Genomic DNA, 6,000 nt, shown 5'->3' on the forward strand with positions numbered 1-6,000 from the left:
TTTTAACTCTATAGTAGAGTAAAGTTGGAGAAAAACCTATTTCCATAACAAAGTTAATCTATTTTGAAGAAAAAATATAGAAACGGGCTGGAGATACTCTAATCGAAACAATGAGAAAGATTGATCACATTTGGTCTAGTAGCCTGATAGGATGAATGTTTTCCTAACTACTATTTTTTGTTCACAATTAGTAGAGATCGAGCCATACCTGCTAAAATGTTATCAGCAGCATCCTCCTTATCATCATCATCATTGTTAGGTGTTTTTCTTCTTCATGGTGATATTCAACTTAGGTAAAGATCATGGATAGATAGATCTAGGGACGTTAAAAACTACCCAAAGTTATTTGGTTGGCCCTGAAACATTTTATATTTTGGATATGTGGTCATGTATTCACGTTGTTAAAAATTTTGAGCTTATCAAGGTTGAGTTTTGCAAAATTTTGAGCTCATCCTGAGCTAGCTCAGTTTGTGTTTTGCTTTAATGTTTTCTTTCAAATCAACAAAGTTTTAGTTCTGGATTTTTTTAAAACGACGAAGCAATTTTTTTTACCCTCTTAAGCCACAAGACGACTCAATGTTACAAAATATATTTTCACGATCTTCATGAACCCACATATTCACATTTCACATCCTCTTCAAGATATAATTAAATTCATGTAGGCTTCCATTTATCCTACAACTAATGGTTACTTCATACAAGTGTGGAAAATTGAGTTGTTGTTGAAGATATATGCTTAATTGTAATGATGTTGATATGAGAGCAATGGCTCGGAAAATGAAAAAGAAGTTTGCAAAGTATTGGGATCAAACAAAGTTAGTCTTGCTATCAGAACTACTATAGTTGAGAGGTTAAAATTGCTAATATTTAAGTCAGCTTATAACAAAGTGGATCCCATTACTTATGAGGAAAAAGTTGAAATTGTGAAAAAGATTATGATTATGCTTTACAAGAATATACAACTAAATCTGCAAGTTTTTTTTTATTATTAGTTCATTATCATATTCATATTCATCATATGTAAATAATTACATGTATATTTGTATATTACAAGATCTTTTTGATTTTGAAAGTGGCCTAAAATCTAATTCAGTATATGCTAAATCAAATTTGGGAATCTATTTGGATAATTAACCTAGACTAGAGATGAAAACTTCAACAAACATGAACGTTTTAAGCTTTTGAAAATCAACATCAATATGGTAATTTAGCTTCTATGTCATATGATGTTCTAAGCATCCCAATCAGCATTGTAGCGTCTGTCATCTTTTAGTGTTTGGATGTGGAGTGTAGAATCTTTACAGATTATGTTTTGACCTGCCTATAGGAGACCCCCTACTATAGCTGCTGAACTAAATTCACTCATACTATTGGTCTCTACCTATACTCTACAATTCTATCTAGTTAACCAAAATTAGATTAGCTCTTCAATTGTGTTTTCAAATTACAAATTTTCTTTCACTGTATCGCGATTAGAGTAAAATCGAGTTTTAAATTTGACCCGACCATAGTTAAATGTTGACCCAGTTTGAAATCTGAGTCTTTGGTTTAATTCTTCTTAAAAGAAGGATCGAGGCAATATAAATATTAGGGTTCTTCTTCTTCTTCTTCTTCTTCTTCTTCAACTACCTCGAGCCATGAGTCAACTTTCTTCAGCTGGTTTGTCTCGACAGACTTCGAGAAGTTCTTAGATTGGAGTTCCAAGTGGGTGCTGGTGTGGTGGAGAAATTACAACCTACACCTCAAAGAGAAAAGAAAATTCATATCGAAGATTCTACAGATATGTTGTGGGTGTGAAGATAATAAAGTTTTATCTACCCTTATTTCATCGAAATTTATGATATATTGTTATTGAAATATGATTTTAGGAAAAGAAAGAGAAAAACATATTCTGTTGGGTTGATGATGCTCTTCTAGAAGAGATTATGATGGTTGAAAGCAAATAGAAGCGTTCTTAGAGGATTTCAATGACCTAAAAAAGATGGTGATGTACAATGTGGAGCTCCAAAAGAACATGGCGAAGGAGATGATGAACAAGTGTGATACAAGTGTGTGATAGTTAATAAAAACATGTGTGATAAATAAGATATGATGTGAAGTAAATTATTAATTTATAGTGATATTAATTTATCTATAACCAGTGTAGGTCGACACCCTTATGCAGTAATCGGTTTATGTCGTGTTGCTCTGTGTCTTTATTAAAATGCTAGAGTGGAACTTAGTGGTCTAGAACGGATTTTAAGATTGCTGGTTTTATGATTGATTTATGTTCTGGATTATTGTTGGAATTGATTTGATGTTATTTCTTTAATTGTTATTGGTTATTGGATTTATTATTGTTATCTGCTGTTGTTATTGATTAGGGTAGGCTGCTAGTGAGTATAGGATCACTGGGTATTAGGACTAAAAAAAAAAACGGGTCGGGTTGTTACAGTTAGGTATCAGAGCCCATACGGTTCTAGGTACGGGTTCACTGTGTCCTTTGTGTTGTGGATGTTGGATTGAATGCTTGTGTGTGGCATGGGGTCCTAGAATATCCTCTTCAAGCCTACTTTGTGATTCCACGGTAAGTTGTGTTCCTTGTAAAGTTAGGGTCGTTTTGTTTGCTTAGCCTTATATTCTTGGTTATACAGATGGTTAGATGTGTGGGAGCTGCTAGTCGCGGGTGTGGTCGTGGGCGGGGCCATGGGTAGGGACAGGTTCCCGAGGCCAGTGTGAGTGTGATCCAGAGCATAGCCAGTGTGGAAGTGGCAGAGTCACAGATTCATCCTAGAGTGTCTGGAGACCAGGCTGGTTTAGGTGTCGATAGGGCTGATGGGCCCGGTGTCGGTCACGGTGTTGCCTCAAGAGTGAGGGTTGCAGCGGAGGGTGCTCCAGGTAGGGAGGATGTCCTGATGGACTTGCTAGCTCAGGTGTTGGCGCGAGTTCCAGCAGCAGTGCCGCCAGTGGTTGGTGGGCAGGTTCCAGTAGTGCCGCTGGTGGTTGGCGAGCAGGCTCCAGTTGTGCCTTATGTGGCGGGGTGCAGCCGAGGGCTGCGAATGTTGAGGAGTCTCCATCATATGTAGGAGGTTGGAGCAGTTGTAGATGACCGGTATAAGATTCTTCTCAAGAGGTATCGAGCCTAGAGAGGCGGATAGGTGGTCATATACAGGTTTAACAGATATTTCTCTGTTTAGTGGGTAACCTAGTTGAATATTAGAACTTGAGTGTGCAGGTATAACATTGCAGTGTTATACTCGGATCACATGAGGTATTGTTGGTCGGGAGATGATTATAGTCGTTAAGGATTTTTGCTCTTAAGGGGATGGTGAATCCAATGATTACCGATAGCTCAAGGGGCTGTGGGCTCCGAGAGTGTCATAGGGGATGATTAGTTCCCCTGATACCAAGATCTTGAGGATTGTGGTTCAAGAGTGAGACTGTATAACTTGAAGACGGTGGTCTAATAGTGAGATCAGTATGGCTCGAAGGTTGCGACATAAAAGTGGAGGACTTGGGAGCAAGCAATGCCTAGGACATGAGTATAAACATAACGACGGAAAGTAGACCTCGAGAGTTGATGGTGGTTTAATCTTGGATTTTAGTTGTGTTGGACGGTGGCCCAGGTTTTATGACCGATGCAGTCATGAATGTGTGACGGTTGCGCCAGGATTGTGTGGCCGGTGGTGCTGGAGTCCCGTGAATGGGAGTTGCAGCAGGTATGTGTCGCAAGGGCTAGGTTGCCAGGTACATAAGTTCACAAAGAGCCTTCATGGCAGAATAAACTAATTGTTGCGACGATGGTGGATGAAGTTCATTGGAGATGGACAGAGTTGCTAGATTCAAGGTTTTGGTAAGGTTGCTAGGGGAAATAAGTCAAGTGGGTTGAGTTGGCGGCTTGCAAAGCATTTGATGCGGTAAATCAGAATAGGCGAACATATGGTACTTGTTTGTTTTATTACGCTCGATTGATGATTTGCTGTGGAGAATTGCCAAGCGGAAAAGTTATTTTTAGATTAAGCTATCTTCTGGAAGTTTCTCTAAGATACAAGTTACTAGATGTTCATGGACGAACAAGAGGGTTGATATTCAGGTGGCAGTGAGTTGATGCTGGCATACTTGACTATAAGTTTAGTAGTGCTGAAGAAGCAATCATGGATTTGTTGAGTAGGGGATTCATTCGTCCTATCACTTCACTGTGGGAAGCGTCAGTGTTGTTCGTCAAGAAAAAGGATGAGGTTTGGGTTTATGAGTTTGTGGCGATGCCTTTCGCGTTGACTAACGCGCTAGCAGCGTTTGAGAGATTGATGAACATCGTGTTTCAGGAGTTTCTAGATGTGTCTATCATCTTTTTCATCGACGATACCCTGGTTCATTCAAAGAGTTCTGAGGAGCATGCAGTGCATTTGAGGGTAGTTCAGGGAAGCTGCATGAGCAGAAGTGTTTGCTAAGTTGAGCAAGTGTAGTTTGTGGGAGCGAGAGATCGAATTTCTGGGTCATATTGTTTCTGCAGAGGGAGTTTATGTGGATCCAGAGAAGATTCATGCCATCAGGGATTGGTCTAGACCGCATAATGCCACAGAGATCATGAGTTTTCTTTGGTTGGCAGGGTAGTACATGAAGTTTGTGCAGGGCTTTGCGAGCACGACCGATGACTAAGTTGATAGAGAAGGAGGTTCCTTTTGTTTGGTCAAGGGAGTGTGAGGGGGGTTTCACAAGCCTGAAAGAGATGTTGAAGAGTACACCAGTATTGGTCTTGCTGGAGCAGGATAAGCGATATGTGGTGTATACATATGCATCTAGAGTTGGTTTTGAGTGTGTGTTGATGCAACATGGGAAGGTGATTGCCTACACTTTGCGGCAGTTGAGAAAGCATGAGGACAATTATCCTACTCACGTTTTGGAGATGGCTGATGTAGTTTTGCCCTGAAGTTTGGAGATCTTATCTTTATGGTGCAAAGGTGCAAGTGTTTATTGATCATAATATCCTAAAGTATATATATTCACTTAGCCCGAGCGGAATTTGAAGCAGAGGCGGTGGATGGAGCTGGTGGCAGATTATGATATGGAGATAGCCTACCACCCTAGTAAGGAAACTTGGTTGTAGATGCTCTGAGTCGGAAGCGGGCGGATTCGGCTCAGGAGCAGGACATGGAGACTTGGGTAGGAGAGATTAGTGCATTGAGGTTGTGTGCTATTTCTCAAAAGCCGTTGGGGTTTAGAGGCGGCTGATAGAGCAGATCTTCTGAGTAGGGTGCGGTTAGCTCAGGAGAAGGATTTGGGGCTGGTGAATGCCTATATAAATGTTGATTCAAAGTATCAGATTTCAGCTAATGGTACCATATTAGTGCACATGCGGATTTGTGCTCCCAAGAATGAGGTGTTTAGGTTGGAGATCCTGAGGGAGGCTCATGCGAGCATGTTTTCCATTCATCCTGGAGCGACTAAGATGTACCGTGACCTCAAGAGGTACTATCACTAGGTTAGGATGAAGAAGGATGTAGCTAGTTGGGTCGCGAGGTGCGATATTTGCCAGCTAGTGAAAGATGGGCATCAGGTTCCAGGTGGTTTGTTGAAGAGTTTGCCATTCCAGAGTGAAAGTGAGATATGATCACGATGGATTTCATGGTATGATTGCTAGTGTTTCAGACCTTTGATGCGATTTGGGTCATTGTGGGCCGGTTGACTGAGTCAGCACATTTTTTTCCATTAAGAAGACTAGTGGAGCAATGGTCTTGGCTAAGAAGTATGTAAAGGAGAAAGTCAGATTGCATGGTGTGCGAGTGAGGATTGTGTGTGATAGGGATTCCAAGTTCACTTCGGTGTTATGGAGGGCATTCCAGGCAGAGATGGTACTAAGGTGCATATGAGTACAATTTGTTATCCCCAGACTGATGGGCAGTCATAGAGGACGATCGAGACGCTGAAGGATTAGCTGAGGATGTGTGTGTTTGGATTGGGGTAGCCTTTGGGCAGATAACCTGAGCTTGGTAGAGTTTTCATACAACAACAGTTACCAGG

This window comes from Camelina sativa, chromosome 7 (genome assembly GCF_000633955.1).
Source record: "Camelina sativa cultivar DH55 chromosome 7, Cs, whole genome shotgun sequence".
Lineage (NCBI taxonomy): Eukaryota > Viridiplantae > Streptophyta > Magnoliopsida > Brassicales > Brassicaceae > Camelina > Camelina sativa.